We start from the raw sequence: 17,894 nt of genomic DNA, 5'->3' as shown, positions 1-17,894 counted from the left end.
TGATCTATGCTCACAGTGCTCGATTGGTCAAGCCTGGGTGTGGATTCAGAGCAAAGGAAACAGACACCACAGAAGCTAAGCTGTAGGCAGGAGTGTAGACAGGTTGTGGTTGTAGAGATGTTTTAAAACTCTTGTAAATAAACCTGATGCGCAGAAACTGGTGTCATTCCTGCATTGCTCTATGAAATCTAAAATATGTAACACACATGAATCCAATAGGATGAGGGAAATCGAGTGAAGCAACTTTTTGACTTAAAACAAAGGTTTAGCTCTTAACGCACTTACTGTTTTTGAAGTCCTGAGAGCCTAAGTTCTCTAACACGTCACATCTTGGAACTATCGGACTCTCAGGGGATAGTTTTCCTGTCCCACCTACAGCAGGAATCGTAACGGGCAGGGCAGGGAGGCGGACCATGAAAGGTCTGTTGACGTCGGGTGGGATTTTTGGGCATTGGGGCGAGCAGGGCCAGAAAATCCACGGTGGCACGATGGTTAGCACTGCTGCCTCACAGCACCGGGGACCTGGGTTCGATTCCCGGCTTGGGTCACTGTCTGTGCAGAGTCTGCACATTCTCCCCGTGTCTGCGTGGGTTTTCCTCTGGGTGCTCCGGTTTCCTCCTGCAGTCGGAAAGACGAGCTGGCTAGGTGCATTGGCCGTGCTAAATTCTCCCTCAGTGTACCCGAACAGGCTCTGGAGTGTGGCAACTGGACGATTTTCACAGTAACTTCATTGTAGGCCTACTTGTGACATTAATAAATAAACTTTAAAAAAATCCAACCCTTAACTTCAGCTAAAGAGAGGATAAATTATTATCTCTGGACATGGTATGCTGGGGATTTTAATTTCTGGAACAATTTGGGCCCAGGGACAAAATTGATGTAAATCTGACCCCATTTAAATGAAAAAGCATGCATTTCATTTGGAAAGAAGTCCTACAGTGACTTTAAATTTGAATCCAGTTGCAATTTCTAAGGCTTGTAAGGACATCACAGATTTTCCAGTTGACAGTCAGATCAGGTCAAACTAAAGAAAGTGCAAAAAGATGTTTATAATTTTTCAAAAATAAAGTTTCCAAGAATGTTAACATTTTGTCTTAGTGCCTGCACAAGCAATGAGCTGCAAGAAAATAAAAAGGTTACTTTGAAGCTCATTTGAAATGAAATATTGATGCATCAGTATTCCCAAGTTTTGCTGAATCTCTTTATTAATTAATCCAAAGATCTTGAATTTCCCTTTTTGCAGATGGATTTTTATCATTCGTTCGGTGTGTGAGGGCATCTGCATTCCTCGCAGAACCCCTGTTCAGCAGAATTCCGAGGAGTTTGACATATCATTGCTCAATGAAACATAAACCGGAACATCCATCAACCCAACTTCAAGGTTGACAGATCTCTGTAATGGGCTGAACATGGTTTCCGACCAAAAAAAATCTTACAGGAATATGCAATCGAATGGAACGCTCTGCTAAAAAACATGTTTACATGATGCACAAGGTCTATTGCCCTCTAATGAACATGAAGGTTCCACTTCAGGTGGAATATTTGGGTGCAGCCGTTAGCCCGAGCGAATGCAAGGCGGCACGGTGGCACAGTGGTTAGCATTGCTGCCTCACAGCGCCAGGGACCCGGGTTCGATTCCCGGCTTGGGTCACTGTCTGTGTGGAGTTTGCACATTCTCCCCGTGTCTGCGTGGGTTTCCTCCAGGTGCCCAGGTTTCCTCCCACAGTCCGAAAGATGTACTGGTTAGGTTTATTGGCCATGCTAAATTCTCTGCACTGCAGTGTGGCGAGTAGGGGAATTTCACAGTAACTTCATTGCAGTGTTACTTCTGACTAATAAATATATTTTACTTTACTCTTTTTTTTAACTTTTCCTCCCACACTACAAAGATGTGCGGGTTAGGTGGACTGACCGTGCTAAATTGACCCTTAGTGTCAGGGGGATTAGCAGGGTAAATATGTGGGATTACGGGAATAGGGCCTGGGTGGGATTGTGGTGGGTGCAGACTCGACGGGCCGAATGGCCTCCTCCTGCACTGTCGGGATCCTATGAGAACTTGAACAATTCAGAGGAAAAAATACATCCTTTTTCAATTTAATTATTTCATGGGATGTGGGTGTCGCTGGCAAGGCCAGCATTTGTTGCCCATCCCTAGTTGTCCTTGAGCGGCCTACTGGGCCATTTCAGACTGTAGTTAAGAGTCAACCACATTGCTGTGGCTCTGGAGTCACATGTAGGCCAGACCAGGTAAGGACGGCAGAGTTCCTTCCCTAAAGGACGCTAGCGAACTGGATGGGTTTAACATTACCCTGGGTCTCTGGATTCATAGTCCAGTGACAGTACCACTACTCCACCACTTTCCTTTATTTAAATAATTTTGAAGTCACACGTTTAGGATTTTCCTCCCTCCAAGTCTGATTTCCATTTTATCCCTGGACACTTTGCCACTCAGACAGTCCCATACAACCATCAGAAACAGTTTCAGGTTTGTGGCACCTACCCTGATCAGAGGCAAGAAACACAGAGAAAATCAAACAGGCTTGGGATTGGTCTCTGAGGATAAAAGACGGAGGGAGAGATTAAATAATTTACAGGGAGGATGATCAGTTTGTGGTACAGGTTGAGCAGGGAGAGGGGGCAAATGGATAGGCCTGGTAAATTCTAAGGGATGGGGACAAGGGAAAAGTAAAGCTGAAAGGTGCTGCAGTGTGGTGTTACAGTGCCGACATTACTAAACCAGTAATGCAGCGGAATTTGGGCTCTGATTGCACCACGACCCTCTGTAATTTTAAATTCCGCCCGCGGGAAACAGCCAGAAATTAAACTGGCTCTGACCAATCTCATTGCACACTATTGTAACTCATCACTTCAACGTATTTCTTTGAAATTGAAGACATTTCATTTCACGAGGCATTTTGCAAGAAGATTCTGGATTCTACCCCATTCCAAAAACCTGATCACCTGATCCAAAGGCCGGGTCACCTGATCACCTCATCCAGGTTAGGGTTTTCTACACTACAACAGCAACTATATTTCAAGAAAGTACTTCATTGGCTGTAAAGAACTTTTTTGATTTGATTTGATTTATTATTGTCACATGTATTAACATACAGTGAAAAGTATTGTTTCTTGCGCGCTATACAGGCAAAGCATGCCATTCATAGAGAAGGAAAGGAGAGGGTGCAGAATGTAGTGTTACAGTCATAGCTAGGGTGTAGAGAAAGATTAACTTAATGCAAGGTAGGTCCATTCAAAAGTCTGACAGCAGCAGGGAAGCAGCTGTTCTTGAGTCGGTTGGTACGTGAACTCAGACTTTTGTATCTTTTTTCCGATGGAAGAAGGTGGAAGAGAGAATGTCCGGGGTGCGTGGGGTCCTTGATTATGCTGGCTGCTTTTCCCGAGGCAGCCGGATCAATGGATGGGAGGTTAGTTTGCGTGATGGATTGGGCTACTTCTGTAATTCCTTGCGGTCTTGGGCAGAGCAGGAGCCATACCAAGCTGTGATACAGCCAGAAAGAATGCTTTCTATGGCGCATCTGTAAAAGTTGGTGAGAGTCGTAGCTGACATGCCAAATTTCCTTAGTCTTCTGAAAAAGTAGAGGTGTTGGTGGGCTTTCTTAAACTTTGGTTTCCGTGGCTGTGAATGGTGCTATATAAATGCACATCTATTTTTTTTCCTAAGCATTTCAGTGCAGTACTGAGGGACCGCTGCACTTACGCTCAATCAAGGCTGCAGAGAGGCAAGGGCCATCAAACGAGCAGCCTAAAATATAGGATGCAAGATTGACTGATAAGGGAGGCCAAATTACCACGAGGGTCTGAAAGTGATGTAGACAGAATATGAGAGGTTAATTCAAGGCAGAATTGTAAACGGATCCACCAGCACAGCAGAGGGACCTTCCTACAAACCGATACACACAAGGTCAGGACTGATGTTAGAACGAACTCTCATGTCAAGAGTAATCAATACCTAGACTGGTCTTCTGGATGATGGAGTGAGAGAAAAAGAGGCAGCGGCAGACAGTGATGGGGGATAGTGGGCAGGAATTTACAGCCTCCCTTGGGTGAGACCGGAAATTTCCGTCCAAGGTCAACTGAGATTTCTGTTGTCGGACCCTCGCCCGCTCCGATTCCATGGCGGGCGCGGTGGCAGAACTCTGGCCAGTATGTTTCAAACGTGACACTTGGGCTGGACGGACCATATGGGCATTCCATCATCTTAAACTGTGCTCTTTGTCAGGTGGAATTCATCGGAAGGGCAATGGAAATCCCGGGAGAGAATCATTGCTGGTTAAGGTCACATAGTCTAATTATGTAGAGAAAGGTCAACTTATTATGAGGTAGATCCATTCAAAAGTTTGACGGCAGCAGGGAAGAAGCTGTTCTTGAGTCGGTTGGTACGTGACCTCAGACTTTTGTATCTTTTCCCTGATGGAAGAAGGTGGAAGAGGGAATGCCCGGGGTGCGTGGGGTCCTTGATTATGCTGGCACAGAAAGGCACAGAAACGGGGCTGAGGGCAGCATAAACCAGCCATTATTGTATTGAATGGTGGGGGCAGCCCTGAATGACCTGGTGGCCCACTCCTGTTTCTATTTCTTATGTACCCACACCCTCCCCACACACAAAATATCAATTGAACTTTATGAATTGAGAGAATGTTAAAAAAACTTGCGATTTGTTAGCACTTTTCACAATCTCAGGATGTCCCAAAATATTGCACAGCCAATTGAGGACTTCCCTGAAGGGTAGTCGCTGATGTAGTGTGGGAAAGGAGGCAGACAATTTACCCACAGCAAGATCCCACAAACAGCAATGCGTTAATGATTGGAATTATGATCTCTCCTGTTCGCCTTCAAAATAGTCTCATGGGATCTTCCGCCTCCACCTGAGAGGGCAGTTTGGACCTTGGTCCAACACCTCATCTGAAGAATGGTCCCTCCACCTGCACAGTGCTGGGACATGAGCTGTTCAAAAGTACAAGATATCAGTGGTAATCCCCCTATTGGCTATCTCGGCTTTCAAGAGCCAAACCTCTGAATTCTGCCAAAAGTTTTATTCGACTCATAGTATTTTTTCCTGGTGTGTGGGTGTCACAAGCAAGGTCGGTATTTGTTGCTTATCCGTGACTGCCCCTTGAACTGAATGTCTTGTCAAGGCCTTCAGGAAAGCAGTTAAGAGTCAGCTACATTGATGAGCATCTGGAGTCACACAAAGGTCAGATTGGGTAAGGATGGTGGGTTTCCCTCCCTTAAGGACATTAGGGGAGGACATCACTGCAATCAATGATAGTTGTCATGGTCACCGTTGCTGAGACGAGCTTTGTATTCCAGATTTTACCACAGAAAGCATTCTTTCTGGTTGTATCACAGCTTGGTATGGCTCCTGTTCTGCCCAAGACCGCAAGGAACTACAAAAGGTCATGAATGTAGCCCAATCCATCACGCAAACCAGCCTCCCATCCATTGACTCTGTCTACACTTCCCGCTGCCTCGGCAAAGCAGCCAGCATAATTAAGGACCCCACGCACCCCGGACATTCTCTCTTCCACCTTCTTCCATCGGGAAAAAGTCTGAGGTCACGTACCAACCGACTCAAGAACCACTTCTTCCCTGCTGCCACCAGACTTTTGAATGGACCTACCTCGCATTAAGTTGATCTTTCTCTACCCTAGCACTGTTGCCTCACAGCGCCAGGGATCCAGGTTTGATTCCCGGCTTGGGTCAGTGTTTGTGTGGAGATTGCACATTCTCCCCGTGTCCGCGCGTGTTTCCTCCGGGTGCTCCGGTTTCCTCCCACAGTCTGAAAGACGTGCTGGGTAGCTACATTGACCTGAACAGGCGCTGGAGTGTGGCAACTAGAGGAATTTCACAGTAACTTCATTGCAGTGTTAATGTAAGCCTTACTTATAACTGATAAATAATGAGAAATAAACTTTAAATGATTGTAACACGACATTCTGCACTCTCTCGTTTCCTTCTCTATGAATGGTACGCTTTGTCTGTATAAAGCGCAAGAAACAATACTTTTCAGTGTATACTAATACATGTGACAATAATAAATCAAATCAAATCAAATTATTAACTAATTAAATTTAAATTGTACCAGCTGTCATGGTGGGATTTGAACCTGTGTCCTCAGAATTTTAGCTTGGGCCTCTGGATTACTCATCCAGTGACATCACACTACCATTTCACAAAGAAACATTGTTGGAGTTTAAAACAAAAACAGAAAATGCTGGAAAATCTCAGCACGTCTGACAGCATCTGTGGGGAGAGAATGGAGCCAACTTTTCGAGTCTGGATGACCCTTCATCACAAACAGGTCATCTAGAGTTTTGTGAGCGATGAACATTTCCCACACTCCAAAACATAGTCAGTGAAAAGAACAAAGAACAAAGAACAGTACAGCACAGGAACAGGCCCTTCGGCCCTCCAAGCCTGCGCCGACCATGATGCCTGCCTAAACTAAAACCGTACACCCTTACATTCCCATCCTATTCATGTATTCCTCGAATTGCCTCTCAAATGCCACTCTTGGAGCTGCTCCCACCACCACCCCGGGCAATGCGTTCCAGACATTCACCACCCTCTGTGTAAAAACAATTGCCTCGCACATCTCCTCTAAACTTTTCCCCACGCACCTTAAACCTATGTCCCCGAGTACTTGACTTTTCTACCCTAGGAAAGAGCATCTGACCATCCACTCTGTCCATGCCCCCCATAATCTTGTAAACCTCTATGAAGACCATTTTTTTCCAGTTTAGCTTTGGCTGTGGAGACAGCTCCTCCAAGGTTGTTGTGAGAGTGTTGAAAGTGGAATTAACTCCAGCAGATAGACCTGCGATATCAGACTTCCAGCTCCAAACATTCACCTGAAGAATTCAGAATCTGCAAACTCGGTTCTATCGTGAGACACAGTAACAGTACTCTATCCATGGACCATTTGTATCAAGGGAATAGTTAAATCTGGTCCAACATAGCATTAATAGGATCCATATTTCAGACATATTCTGGGGTTTGTTATAATTCCCTTATCCAGGGCTATGCTATTTAAATATGACATTTGGATTCACATGAAATAATGCCCAGTGGGCTTGTATTTTAGTTCAGTCTCACATCGCCTAGTCTTACCAGATGCTCTTCAGTAGACCTTGAAGAGACAAAGGTATCATTGAAATATATTAGAGAAATGAGCGGCTGCATTCTGCAGCGATGGGCTTCATCAATCTTTAGGAAATTTCCTGGGGCATTTGTCAAACCAAAAGACCTGACTGTGACTGGTGCAAACCCCAAAGTTAGAAATGCAATCTGAGCAAAATCAGATTGGGTAGAATTTTTAGCCAGTAACAACTTGCAGTAATGTCACCTGTCAGGAATAAAAATCAAACATGAGGGGCTGAATAAGACGTCTTGGTAATGGATTTGATGACGCAATAATGCATGATGATCTGTGTCCTTTACTGGATTGATTGGTCATGCCCATTGGCTGTTCAATTGCGTCTACAAGCATCTGATCAATTCAATGCTAAACCCTCCCCCTCCGCCTCCTCCCCACCCCCACCCCCCTCCTCACCCCCCCTCATTACAACTGATGTCTCGACATTCATGTTGAGAGGGCTAGAATACAAAAGCAGGGATATACTTCTGAGGCTGTATAAGGCTCTGGTCAGACCCCATTTGGAGTATTGTGAGCAGTTTTGGGCCCCATATCTAAGAAAAGATGTGCTGACCTTGGAAAGGGTCCAGAGGAGGTTCACAAGAATGATCCCTGGAATGAAGAGCTCGTTGTATGAGGAACGGTTAAGGACTCTGGGTCTGTAGTTATTGGAGTTTAGAAGGGTGAGGGGGGATCTTATTGAAACTTACAGGATACTGCGAGGCCTGGATAGAGTGGACATGGAGAGGATGTTTCCCCTAGTCGGAAAAACTAGAACCAGAGGGCACAACCTCAGGCTAAAAGGACAATCCTTTAAAAAAGAGATGAGGAGGAATTTCTTCAGCCAGAGAGTGGTGAATCTGTGGAACTCTTTGCCGCAGAAGGCTGTAGAGGCCGGGTCATTGAGTGTCTTTAAGACAGAGATAGATAGGTTCTTGATTAATAAGGGGATCGGGGTTATGGGGAAAAGGCAGGAGAATGGGGATGAGAAAAATATCAGCTATGATTGAATGGCGGAGCAGACTCGATGGGCCGAGTGGCCTAATTCTGCTCCTATGTCTTATGGTCTTATGGTCTTGGAATGTCTTCAGTCTGATATCAGAATAAACATCCCTCAGGATGCTAATCAGAATCCCTTCCACACATTTATGAGCAAAAACATTAGAATATCTCAGTTATTTTGCAAGAGGACGTTTTGGTTTGCTCGAAGTCACAACCCCAAGTTGCCAGCAAGATGGGTTAGAGACACCGATTTTTATGTAATACACCACAAATACTCAACATTATTGTCCCAAAAATCTTTATCTGAAGAAACTCACCAGTTTACTGATAGGGTCCCAGGCCAGAACCCCAAGGTATATTATGAAACCAGATTAGACCCCTATTTTGGCATTAATGTGAGGAAAGGATACTTCCTTCCTTGGAATCATAGAATCCCAACAGTACAGAAGGAGGCCATTTGGCCCATCGAGTCTGCACCAACCACAATCCCTCCCAGGCCCTATTCCCATAACCCATTTTACCTTGATTTGATTTGATTTGATTTATTATTATCACATGTGTTAACATACAGTGAAAAGTATTGCTTCTTGCACGCTATACAGACAAAGCATACCGTTCATAGAGAAGGAAAGGAGAGGGTGCAGAATGTAGTGTTACAGTCATAGCTAGGGTGTAGAGAAAGATCAACTTAATGCAAGGTAAGTCCATTCAAAAGTCTGACAGCAGCAGGGAAGAAACTGTTCTTGAATCGGTCGGTACGTGACCTCAGTCTTTTGTATCTTTTTCCCGACGGAAGAAGGTGGAAGTGAGTATGTCCGGGGTGCGTGGGGTCCTTAATTATGCTGGCTGCTTTGCCGAGGCAGCGGGAAGTGTAGACAGAGTCAATGGATGGGAGGCTGGTTTGCGTGATGGATTGGGCTACATTCACAACCCTTTGTAGTTCTTTGCTAATCTCCCTGTCACCAAGGGATAATTTAGCACGGCCGATCAACCTAACCTGCCCATCTTTGGACTGTGGGAGGAAACCGGAGCACCCGGAGGAAACCCACGCAGACATGGGGAGAACGTGCAAACTCTGCACAGACAGTGACCCGAGCCCGGAATCGAACCCAGGTCCCTGGTGCTGTGAAGCAGCGGTGCTAACCCACTGTGCCACCGTGCCGCCCCTTATTTAAGGAAAGATATTGCTGGAATTCTCCCAGAAAGTTCTGCGTCGAATTCACATGAAAACTGAAGTAATTCACACAGGTTTTTTCAGTGGGAATTCAGGGAAGAATCTCCCACACTCTGTGCACTGCAGAAGCCACCAGTGTGAATATCATTCAATTTCAGGGGACGGGGGCTATTCCCGCGGGAGAGGCTGAAACCAGCGCGCTGAGCGAGCCACTGTGCATGCACTGAACCGTCAGTGCCGATCTGTCTGTGCCGATTGTTGGCTAGCTCAATCACTAACCAGCCCCACCACCCCCGCAATGCTGACTCTCTGCCCGCCCCCCCTCCCCTCCCCCTCTCCTCCCCTCCCCCTCTCCTCCCCTCCCCCTCTCCTCCCCTCCCCTCCCCCACACCCCCCACCATCCCGCCACCCCCATGGCCCGATCACTGGCCCACTCACCATTCCCGGGCTCAGCCCCAAGCCCCCTCACTCCCAGCCCGCCGCGATCTCCAGCCCTCCCCCACCGATTCCCCCCAACAATAACCGCCCCCCTGAAAGGCAGACTGACCGCCCCCCCCCCGCACCCCAGCTGGCCTTCACACACCACCCCCTCCTTCGCCCCCCACCAGCTCGCCCTAATCGCCGGCCTTTCTCCTTCCCCCAACAATGCCGACTGCAGCGTGACAGCGGGACCTCCCCCCAACCTCACCGATCGCCCTAGGCCCTGCCCGTATCAGGCCCTGCCCCCTAGCACCCACCCCCCATAGGCCCCACCTCCTTGGTACAGCCTCATGCCTGATTGGCACTGCTCAGATGCCCCCTGGGCATTGGCACTTTGCTTCTTGGACAGTGCCAGGGGGCACAGGCTGGCACTGCCCAGGTGGCCATGCCCAGAGGGCACCATCACACCGCTGCCGCCCGATCGTTTCGGGGGGGGTCCCGATTGCCCCTACTTCACTCCAGGGGGATCGGGCTACTAGCTCCCAGAAAGTGGGGAGCTACTCTAAACCACGTTGGTGTGAAACACTCCGGCGGGTATGGGGGAGGATGCTAGCGGGCCAGAAACTTCAGTCCCGGACCCACTAATCACATTTAAATCATATTAAAATGCCCCCTTGCGTATCTAATGCAGCTCTGAGCCTATTAACGGCGTGGAGCTGAAGGCACCAGAAACCTGGCGCTGGGAGAGGTGCTCGGAGCCGCTGATATCTCCCAGCCTGCTGTGTAAATAAATTAGCGCAATGGGATGGGAGAATCACCCCTATTGTTTCATTGGAGGTAGTTCAGAGAAGGTTCACTGGGATGATCCCCGGTTTGGAGGGATTGTCTTACGTGGAAAGGTTAAACAGGTTGTGATTCTACTCATTAGAATTTAGAAGAATGAGAACAAAGAGAACAAAGAACAAAGAACAGTACAGCACAGGAAACAGGCCCTTCGGCCCTCCAAGCCTGTGCCGCTCCTTGGTCCAACTAGACCAATCGTTTGTATCCCTCCATTCCCAGGCTGCTCATGTGACTATCCAGGTAAGTCTTAAACTATGTCAGCGTGTCTGCCTCCACCACCCTACTTGGCAGCGCATTCCAGACCCCCACCACCCTCTGTGTAAAAAACATCCCTCTAATATCTGAGTTATACTTCGCCCCTCTCACCTTGAGCCCGTGACCCCTCGTGATCGTGCCTTCTGATCTGGGAAAAAGCTTCCCACCGTTCACCCTATCTATCCCCTTCATAATCTTGTACACCTCTATTAGATCTCCCCTCATTCTCCGTCTTTCCACGGAGTGATCTCATTGAAACATTTCAGATTCTTGAGGGGCTTGACAGGGTAAATGCTGAGAGGATGTTTCCCCCTCACGGACCAGAGGGCAGAGTCTCAGAATGAAGGGCTGTTAATTAAGACTGAGATGAGGAGGAACTTCCTCTCAGAGGGTTGTGAGTCTTTGGAACTCTTTGCTGCAGGGAACTGTGGGGGAAGAATCCTTGTGTATATTGAAGGCTGAGATGGATAGATTTTTGATCAGTAGGGGAATCAAGGGTTATGGGGAAAGAGCAGGAAAATAGACGTGAGGAATGTTGGATCCGATTGAATGGCAGAGCAGGCTCGAGGGGCTGAATGGCCTACTCCTGCTCCTATTTTGTATGGCCTTATGGTTGTTAACTCATCGCTGTTTGTGGGATATCGCTGTGCACAAATTGGCCACTGCTTTTCCTGCAGTGCTTGGCTGCAAAGCATTTTGGGAAATCCTCGATGTTACAAGTCCTTCATTTCTCATTTCTGTTTCGATTTGCTGCACAGGATGATAGCGTTCGAATCAAGCAGCCCTCAGAATTGGAACAAAATTCATGAAGGGGGTCACATGTTGAACAAATTCCTCTCCGGAAGGTACATCTGCAAACGAATCAACTTTGAACAATGCTGAATTGGTGCTTTTCACCTCTGGGCCTCCTCCAACGAAGTCCTCCCAACATCTAAAAATAACCAAGGAGTCATGACCCAGAACAAAGCCTGGGGGATTAATTTTCATTCAGTGATAAGACGCAGGCTGGTTAATTGGAAAGTAAACTACTTCAATCCTTCATGTTTAAAACATTGATCCTTCATAAAATTATCAGAGATTGTCTAATCTTATCATTGGACAAGACACAATGCTTAGACAAACTCAAATAATTAGTCACAAACAAGGAACATTCATCAGCAAGATTACAATCATTATCTGTCGTTACTCTCAAAAGATATGGGCTGTATGAAGATACAGGAGTAGGGAATGGCAACACTTTTTGATTTGATTTGATTTATTATTGTCACATGTATTAACATACAGAGAAAAGTATTATTTCTTGCATGCTATACAGGCAAAGCATACCGTTCATAGAGAAGGAAAGGAGAGAGTGCAGAATGTAGTGTTACAGTCATAGCTAGGGTGTAGAGAAAGATCAACTTAATGCAAGGTAGGTCCATTCAAAGGTCTGATAGCAGCAGGGAAGAAGCTGCTCTTGAGTCAGTTGGTGCGTGATCTGACTTTTGTATCTTTTTTCCGACAGAAGAAGGTGGAAGAGAGAATGTCCGGGGTGCATGGGGTCCTTGATTATGCTGGCTGCTTTTCCCGGGGCAGCGGGAAGTGTAGACAGAGTCAATGGATGGGAGGCTGGTTTGCATGATGGATTGGGCTACATTCACAACCTTTTGTAGTTCCTTGCGGTCTTGGGCAGAGCAGGAGCCATGCCAAGCTGTGATACAACCAGAAAGAATGCTTTCTATGGTGCATCTGTAAAAGTCGAAGACTTTTTCTAAGACTGTGGGCGTAAATGTAAGGGGTTACGGAGATAGGGCCTGGGTGGGATTGTGCTTGGTGCAGACTCGGTGGGCTGTATGGCTTCCTTCTGCACTGTAAGGATTGTATTGTGAGCAGTTTTGGGCCCGATATCTAAGAAAGGATGTGCTGGCCTTGGCAAGGGTCCAGAGGAGGTTCACAAGAATGATCCCTGGAATGAAGAGCTTGTCATATGAGGAACGGTTGAGGACTCTGGGTCTGTATTCGTTGGAGTTTAGAAGGATGAGGGGGGATCTTATTGAAGCTTACAGGATACTGTGAGGCCTGGATAGAGAGAACGTGGAGAGGATGTTTCCACTAATAGGAAAAACTAGAACCAGAGGTCACAACCTCAGCTAAAGAGATGATCCTTTAAAACAGGGATGAGGAGGAATTTCTCCAGCCAGAGAGTGGTGAATCTGTGGAACTCTTTGCCGCAGAAGGCTGTGGAGGCCGGGTCATTGAGTGTCTTTAAGACAGAGATAGATAGGTTCTTGATTAATAAGGGGGTCAGGGGTTATGGGGAAAAGGCAGGAGAATGGGGATGAGAAAAATATCAGCCATGATTGAATGGCGGAGCAGACACGATGGGCCGAGTGGCCTAATTCTGCTCCTATGTCTTATGGTCTTATGACGGGAGGGAGGTGATCTGGCGTTGGGGGGGTAATAATCATTGCGGCCCCAGGAACGACTTCTGCGACTCCCTCTCCCTGCCCGCTCATCTGGAAATATTACTTTGGGATGAGTTGAGGACATAATCACGGAGCAGCCAATTCGCATCGTGCTGATGTGTCAACAGAGGGAAATACTCGCACGTTATCTCAGATTCTCAGCCAGCTTCCTCATTTCATCAATTCAAATACAGGACTGGGAATCAGGGAAAAAACTACCTCCCTATAGTACAGGGCAGTAATTATAACACCATCAGAAACACAAGGCTATTAATTAACCGAAGTACGCCCCAGTCACAAGGCATACAAAAGATGGCAGGGTAACTTTATATATTTTTTCCCCAATTTCTAGCTGTGCGTTTACTTTACACAATATATCCATTAGCGCTAAATTGTGCTTAGTGTGGCGCACCCTTAATCTTGCACACAGAGTGGTGTCTCTGTTTGACCGGCTGATGAATGGAAATTAGGCCTGTATTCCTCTGCAACTGCTGACACTGTGGATTGGAACTTCACACTTGGCTCCGCGATCAGACTTTTCCGACCTTTTGTCGCCAACCATTCACCCGCCCCCAACCCCCCCCCCCCCCCCCCCCACCCTCGCCTCCCCCACCAAATCCCAAAGGGCCTGAGAATTCTGACGTGTAATGAAGGCATTAGCAAAGTGACAAGAAAGAAGAATATCTCTGTGCTTCATTTGCCACCGGGGTCAGGACTAAGTCAGAACAATCTGCAGATCAGAGTTAGGCAATCAGCCGGGAGAATGACAGGCAGCATCGAGAATGTAGAAGACAAAAGAAAATGAGGTCTACAATGAGGAGTGATAACAGTCGCTCTCAGAATAATTTCTATCTTATTGTTGCTTGTAACGGAAGGTTCTGGGTTATTGGTTCCCTGAGTTTTACTTTTCTGTTATTCAGCACTGTCTGACTCTGAATTGCGGTGGAGTTGCCAGCGTTGGACTGGGGTAGGCACAGTACACAGTCTCACAACACCAGGTTAAAGTCCTCTATAAGATCGCCCCTAAGCCTCCTGGGTTGATTTGGTTTGATTTATTATTGTCACATGTATTAGCATACAGTGAAAAGTATTGTTTCTTGCGCGCTATACAGACAAAGCATACCGTTCATAGAGAAGGAAAGGAGAGAGTGCAGGATGTAGTGTTACAGTCATAGCTAGGGTGTAGATGTTTTACAAAAACATTTCAAAAGGATTAAATTCAAGTTACCTCCTGGACATTTCTTGGTGAAGAATAACTGACAACATAACAACTGTCCCTACATAGCAAAACATTTCATTCCGTGAGGCACTGTGAAGAATGTCAGTGAAGGTATATGATCTTCCATTGATGCAAGTATTTCATAAGTTCATAAGATATAGGAACAGAATTAGGCCATTCGGCCCATCGAGTCCGCTCCGCCATTCGATCATGGCTGATATGCTCCTCATCCTCATTTTCCTGCCTTCTCCCCATAACCCTTCTACCCATTCCCAATTAAAAATCTGTCTAACTCCTCCTTAAATTTACTCACTGTCCCAGCATCCACCGCACTCTGGGATAGCGAATTCCACAGATTCACAACGCTATTTCTTTCTTTTTGTTAGATATGAAACACGTAAGAATTCTAATTAGACTATTGATGATTTTTCTTGGTTTACGATGCACTCTCCGAGTTTATCTTGTCCGTGAGACACATACTGGATCCTTGACAGCAATCCTATTGAGTTGATGATCGGCTCATGGCTCATGCCATGGCTCATGCCCACCCCCCTCCCCCCACCACCATGTGTGCTAGCGTTGTGAAAGGTTTTCCCTCCCTTGAGATAATGTCGCCTTTCCTTTCAAAATCGACAGTGCCTCACTGCTTTCCAAAAATCCACCCTTCTGTCCACCATCCCAGCAAAACCTTCCCTCCCCTTTCCAAAGTCATCGAATACGTTGTTCCCAATCAATCAGCCCCATCTCTCCTGCGACTCTCCCTGGAGCGTAGAAGATTGAGGGGAGATTTGATAGAGGTGCATAAGATTTTGATGGGTATAGATAGAGTGAATGCAAGCAGGCTTTTTCCGCTGAGGCTAGGGGAGAAAAAAACCAGAGGGCATGGGTTAAGGGTGAAAGGAGAAAAGTTTAAAGGGAATATTAGGGGGGGCTTCTTCATGCAGAGAGTGGTGGGAGTGTGGAATGAGCTGCCGGATAAAGTGGTAAATGCGGGGTCACTTTTAACATTTAAGAAAAACTTGGACGGGTTCATGGATGAGAGGGGTGTGGAGGGATATGGTCCAAGTGAAGGTCAGTGGGACTAGGCATAAAATGGTTCGGCACAAACAAGAAGGGCCAAAAGGCCTGTTTCTGAGCTGTAATTTTCTATGGTTCTATCTGTGGACTCAATTGCTGGACTGAGTTTAATCAGCATTACGCAGTTAGCTACTCTACTAGACAAAGTTACCAATGGCTGCCTCTGTAACTGTGACTTCACCTTCCTTAGGGTGCATGGTGGCACAGTTTGATTCCTGGCTTGGGTCACTGTCTGTGTGGAATTTGCACGTTCTCCCCGTGTCTGCGTGGGTTTCCTCCGGGTGCTCCGGTTTCCTCCCACACTCCAAAGATGTGCGGGTTAGTTGCATTGGCCATGGTAAATTCTCCCTCAGTATATCCAAACAGGCACCAGAGTGTGGCGACCAGGGGAATTTCACAGTAACTTCATTGCAGTGTTAATGTAAGCCTAGTTGTGACTAATAAATGAACTTTAACTTTCTGCAGCCTTTGGCACTACCCATTGTATCATCTTTCTCCTGTGCCTCTCTTCCGTTGCTCAGCGGAGGACAGCTGTTCTCACTGGGCTCCTTCCATGCTTACATCAAGTAAGGGCAGACCCAATGGGCCGAATAGCCTCTTCCTGCTTTGTAGGCACTCTATGCAATCTATTACTGATATTATTGTATCCCGGGCTTCTCTTCCTGTCCCTGCACCATTACATTCGGAGCTCCCAGAGTTGTATCTTTGGTGTCTTTATCTCCTCTTCCCCATCTAAAGGCTGCCTCTTTGCCAAGTCATTCCCACACATGGAGGGAGGTACATGTTGCCAAATTTCCTGACCTCCCCACTGCTTCTGGATAATCAAACTACTCACCTTAACATCCAGTCTTGGGATGGTGGTATAGTGGTTAGCACTGCTGCTTCACAGCGCCAGGGACCCGGGTTCGTTTCCTGGCTTGGGTCACTGTCTGTGTGGAGTTTGCACACTCTCCCTGTGTCTGCGTGGGTTTCCTCCGGATGCTCCGGTTTCCTCCCACAGTTCAAAGATGTGCAATTTAGATCCTAGTGTCAGGGGGACTAGCTAGGGTAAATATGGGTAAATATGTGGGGTTACGGGAATAGGGCCTGGGTGGGACTGTGGTTGGTGCAGACTCGATGGGCCAAATGGCCTCCTTCTTCACTGTGCTCTGGTGTCACATGTTGGCCAGACTGGGTAAGGACGGCAGATTTCTTTCCCTGAGGACATTAGTGAACCAGATAGGTTTTTCCTACAATTGACAATGGTTTCATGGTCACCAGTAGATTCTTAATTCCAGATTTTTTTTATTGAATTCAAATTCCACCATCTGCCGTAGTGGGATTCGAACCAGGGTGTCCAGAACATTAGCTGGGTTTCTGGATTAATAGTCTAGCAATAATACCACTAGGCCTTCGACCCTTGGGAAGATTGAAGCCACCATGACAGATTCCCTAACAAGGCTGCTTGTTAATTGCCTCAATTGCCATTTAAGTTGATATTTGAATCATGGGGGTGGATTTGTGATCCCCCCTGAACACATGGCATTATCTGAAACAGATGCAGTCATGTCAGGAACAGCATCCAACATAATTGTGTTTCATAATACTCCCAGTGAAAAGGGAAACCTTATACACCTGTGACTGTGTGGCCTAATTCTACTCCAACTCGATTTTCAAGTTTGCTGATGACACCACCGTCGTGGGTTGGATCTCAAACAATGATGAGACAGAGTACAGGAATGAGATAGAGAACCTGGTGAACTGGTGCGGCAACAATAAGCTCTCCCTCAATGTCAACAAAACAAAGGAAATTGTCATCGACTTCAGGATGCATAGTGGAGAACATACCCCTGTCTACATCAACGGGAACGAAGTAGAAATCGTTGAGGGTTTCACGTTTCTAGGTGCCCAAATCACCAACAACCTGTCCTGGTCCCCCCATGCTGACACTATAGTTAGGAAAACCCACCAACGCCTCTACTTTCTCAGGAGACTATGGAAATTTAGCATGTCCGCTATGACTCTCACCAATTTTAACAGATGCACCATAGAAAGCATCCTTTCTGGTTGTATCACAGCTTGGTATGGCTCCTGCTCTGCCCAAGACCGCAAGGAACTACAAGGGATTGTGACCGTAGCCCAGTCCATCACGCAAACCAGCCTCCCATCCATTGACTCTGTCGACACTTCCCGCTGCCCCGGGAAAAGCAGCCAGCATAATCAAGGACCCCACGCACCCTGGACATTCTCTCTTCCACCTTCTTCCATCAGGAAAAAGATACAAAAGTCTGAGGTCACGTACCAACTGACTCAAGAACAGCTTCT

This window comes from Mustelus asterias, chromosome 28 (assembly GCF_964213995.1).
Source record: "Mustelus asterias chromosome 28, sMusAst1.hap1.1, whole genome shotgun sequence".
In the NCBI taxonomy this organism is placed as follows: Eukaryota; Metazoa; Chordata; class Chondrichthyes; order Carcharhiniformes; family Triakidae; genus Mustelus; species Mustelus asterias.
This window is presented reverse-complemented; position numbering follows the sequence as displayed.